Source organism: Myotis brandtii, unplaced genomic scaffold, assembly GCF_000412655.1.
Source record: "Myotis brandtii unplaced genomic scaffold, ASM41265v1 scaffold454, whole genome shotgun sequence".
Classification (NCBI taxonomy): domain Eukaryota; kingdom Metazoa; phylum Chordata; class Mammalia; order Chiroptera; family Vespertilionidae; genus Myotis; species Myotis brandtii.
In genome coordinates, this window is record NW_005367354.1 from 2,640,197 (window position 1) to 2,644,180 (window position 3,984).

General features: G+C 47.5%; 1 long non-coding RNA gene across 1 annotated transcript in view; it reads right to left on the reverse strand.

Moving 5' to 3' along the window:
- Positions 1 to 1,788: 1,788 nt before the first annotated feature.
- LOC106727603 overlaps positions 1,789 to 3,984 on the reverse strand; it is a 4,962-nt gene continuing 2,766 nt past the window's right edge. Inside the window, exon 2 of the long non-coding RNA XR_001363834.1 lies at positions 1,789 to 1,955. This is a non-coding gene — a long non-coding RNA (uncharacterized LOC106727603). The remainder of the gene's footprint in view (positions 1,956 to 3,984) is intronic.

Below are 3,984 nucleotides of genomic sequence, written 5' to 3' on the forward strand. Positions count from 1 at the left end.
CACACACACACACACACACACACACACACACACAGACGTATGCATACATGTCAACTGCATTAGACATACCAATGGGTGGTAGAGATCAAAGTGGCTGGGAAATGTTTGTGTATGGCACTTACACATATTATGTTGATGATCTAGGAGTTCACAATGAAAGCAAACCGGAATGCCCTGATGTAAGAGGAATCAGAAAGCCAGATTGCGAAGATAAAGTCTCGCCCACTGTAATGAAGAAATGGCCCACACCTTCCCATCGGGATGCTCCCATGCTGGGAATCCTCATGTTTACATCTTGGTAGCATCCTTCTCCCCTATGCTCTTTCCTTTTCAAGCAAGGGAAGTAATGGCAGGTGGTGGCGGCTAAATGTTAGTGGTTAATGTTGGTATTTTCAGATCCTGTTTGCATCTCAAAAAACCATTTACTTTAAAGAAATCAAATAGACAACCATGTGGTGACAACATTAACATTTATTTGAAAAGGGCATCATAAAGGCTCATTGGGAAGTCACAACTAATAGTCCTAAAGAAGGATCTTGCTAAGAGTCCTTCTTCCTACACTCCCCGCCCCCCCCCACCCCCACTCCTCTTTTCCCTTCCTTAAAACTAATTTGACTCAATGAGTTTAAAATACAGAAAACTGCCACAGGCACTAATTCTGCACTTCCATATAAATACATCAGCTATTATATACATATATCGTCTACTAGGAACTACATTACACACACATGCACACAGATGGGCACACGCACTTTCAGCTGGGTCATGAAGTTCTAAATGGACACAGACATGTTATAATGTGTGGGCTGCAGCATTTGTGGAGTTACAGCTCTGCACCCCACAGGCCAGAATCAACAGTCATGGAGGAAGAGCTCAAAAGGGGATGATGATGAGGCCCTAAGGTCTCCAGGAGGACGAGAGTGCTGGTCAACCTGGCTGGTGCTAAAAGAGAGCCTGGAAATCTGCCTTCTGACCCCAACAGCCCCCAGGGCCCCAGCCACTGCCCCTGTGTCTTTTCCCCACTTCCCCAGCTGGCCAGGCCCATATTGACCATCCTCTCCAGTCTTCAGATGTGGTTAGCTTTCTAAGGTGAATAGGACGAAGAAGCAACACACTGCCCAGACGTGAGGACGATGTCTTGTTTCAGCACAACCTGCTGCTAGGCCTATGGGTGAGGGAAGTGGGTGTGGCCTGCCCAAATGAGCTGATCTCCTTGTCTACCTTCAATCTTTTTAAAAAAATTATATATTGATTTCAGAGAGGAAGGGAGAGGGAGTTAGAAACATCAATGATGAGAGAGAATCATTGATCGGCTGCCTCCTGCAAACCCACTACTGGGGATCAAGCCTGCAACCTGGACATGTGCCCTTGACCAGAATCAAACTTCATCCTGTCTGGGCTCCGGGCTCCGGCTCCAGCGGTGGGCGCGGCACCCGGCCTGTTAAAGCTGCCTGTAGTTAGGAAATAAAGCCTTGCAAGTTGCACATCTGCCTCTGCCTGTGAATGGTGACCCAGTGAATGAAATAACACACATCCAGCCCTGGCGGGTGCCCTGCCCAGGGTGTGGGCTCCATCCCCCTAGGGGACGTGCAGGAGGCAGCTGATCAGTGATTCTCATCCCACACTCTATCTACTGAGCCGAACTGGCTAGGACTACCTTCAATCTTAATATTCAGGTAACAGCTCAGGTCTTGTCCTTTCCCACAGGTGCTCAGCCAGTGTAATGCCATTTCATGGTTATGAAGAGGAATTGGGAGAAATAGCCTCACTTCTCACTGACACTCTCTGTACCCAGGTCAGAAGGACTGGGGACAATGAAATAGCAACTGGAAGGTATCATGGTCCAGAAGACCCCAGGGAAGCCCAGAGGTCTAGCCTTTGAGCCACTTAAAGGTACCCCAAGGCTGTTCTAATTCTTAAGCCAGTTGAAACATGTTCTCTGGGACCCAGAACATCTAGGGCAGTGATTCCCAAAGTGGGCGCTACCGCCCAAACATTTGTGATATATATATTTTTATGTGTTCATATATATATCACATATCCATCAAATAAAGAGGAGCACACAGTGGAGGAGAGGCAGGATGGTTTCCATGTAACCCAGCGGCAGTATATGCACAGGCAGAGCGGCCATGGAAAGGAAATGTACTTTCCTGTCCCCTCAGTAAATGCGTCCACAAGGGGCCAGGTAGTTGAGGGGTTGGCTCAGGGTGGCTACATTTGCCACCCTTCGTTGGGTGGGAAAACTGCTCAGCTAGAAGGTGCACCCAAAGGCAGGATTCTTACAGAAGTGACCCTACAAGAGCAACGATGGCACCTGTCCAAGGGCCAGGCCGACACTGAACCTCAAGGGCAGGGGAAGGGCTCTCTGGGCTGTCAGGTGGGAGGCTGTGGTAATGTCCCCTGGATCCAGCTATCTGTGCGACCTTAGGCAAGTCTCTGAACGCCAAGATTGAGTTCCTCTTCCCCTCCCTCCCTAGTGTGAGGGCTATTGTGCAGATTAAGAAATGAATGTGATTATCTTTTTATCACTGAGAAGCTAAGTGTGAGTGCTGATGGTTGGTATCAGTTAAAATGTGCACACTGAGATACATTCTCAAACACATGGTCTCACCCACCCAGGCACGCACCCACGGAGACACATCTGTATAAATACAATGCAATATACACGGATACTTATTCCAGTCCCATGGGCTCAAGCCTTGGGATCTCTTTCTTTTCCCCCAGCTATGTCCACATTCTCTCCCCATGATGTTGCCCAACCCAAACCCTTCTCATCATTCTGTGCTCCGGCCTACACTACTGTAACAGCTTCCAACCAACTTCTCCTTGTCTCCTGTTGCTCTCCTCCCAACCCATCAGATACAAATTCTTCATAGTAATATATACAAAATCTTCATTCATTGGCTCAAGAGCTAAAAAGAAAGTTGTCCCACCCCAGTTTTCCATCAATTCCAAACTACAGGGCATGGCATGCTGGGCCCTTGTCAATGAAATTCACACTCCTTACTGAACCCTACTTCCCATGTTCCCACCTACTGGTACCTCTCTCCTCCCATCCTCCTTCAGCCTCTACTTGAAATTCCCCATCTCCCACCACTTTGAATGTTACCCCGTTTTCAACATGAGCCCAGGCTCAAGTCCACTTCCACTGGGAAAGTTGTGATCTCTTCCAGCCACACCTGCTCATTTTCAGTGTTTCTGCAGTCAGCCCTCTTCAATGGAGGGCATGCAGTCTGGCTTGGATGGCAATTTTCTTGCTGTATGTATGTCTTGTGCTCTCCTCAGGGAAACCCAACCTCCACTAGCACAGAGGTCATGGGCTGGGTTTCTTTTATATGTCCCCATGATGTCTGCACAATGCTGGGGCCAAACACATTTCCAATTCACAAGAGACTCACAGATACTCTCACACACACACACACACACACACACACACACACACAGACGTATGCATACATGTCAACTGCATTAGACATACCAATGGGTGGTAGAGATCAAAGTGGCTGGGAAATGTTTGTGTATGGCACTTACACATATTATGTTGATGATCTAGGAGTTCACAATGAAAGCAAACCGGAATGCCCTGATGTAAGAGGAATCAGAAAGCCAGATTGCGAAGATAAAGTCTCGCCCACTGTAATGAAGAAATGGCCCACACCTTCCCATCGGGATGCTCCCATGCTGGGAATCCTCATGTTTACATCTTGGTAGCATCCTTCTCCCCTATGCTCTTTCCTTTTCAAGCAAGGGAAGTAATGGCAGGTGGTGGCGGCTAAATGTTAGTGGTTAATGTTGGTATTTTCAGATCCTGTTTGCATCTCAAAAAACCATTTACTTTAAAGAAATCAAATAGACAACCATGTGGTGACAACATTAACATTTATTTGAAAAGGGCATCATAAAGGCTCATTGGGAAGTCACAACTAATAGTCCTAAAGAAGGATCTTGCTAAGAGTCCTTCTTCCTACACTCCCCGCCCCCCCC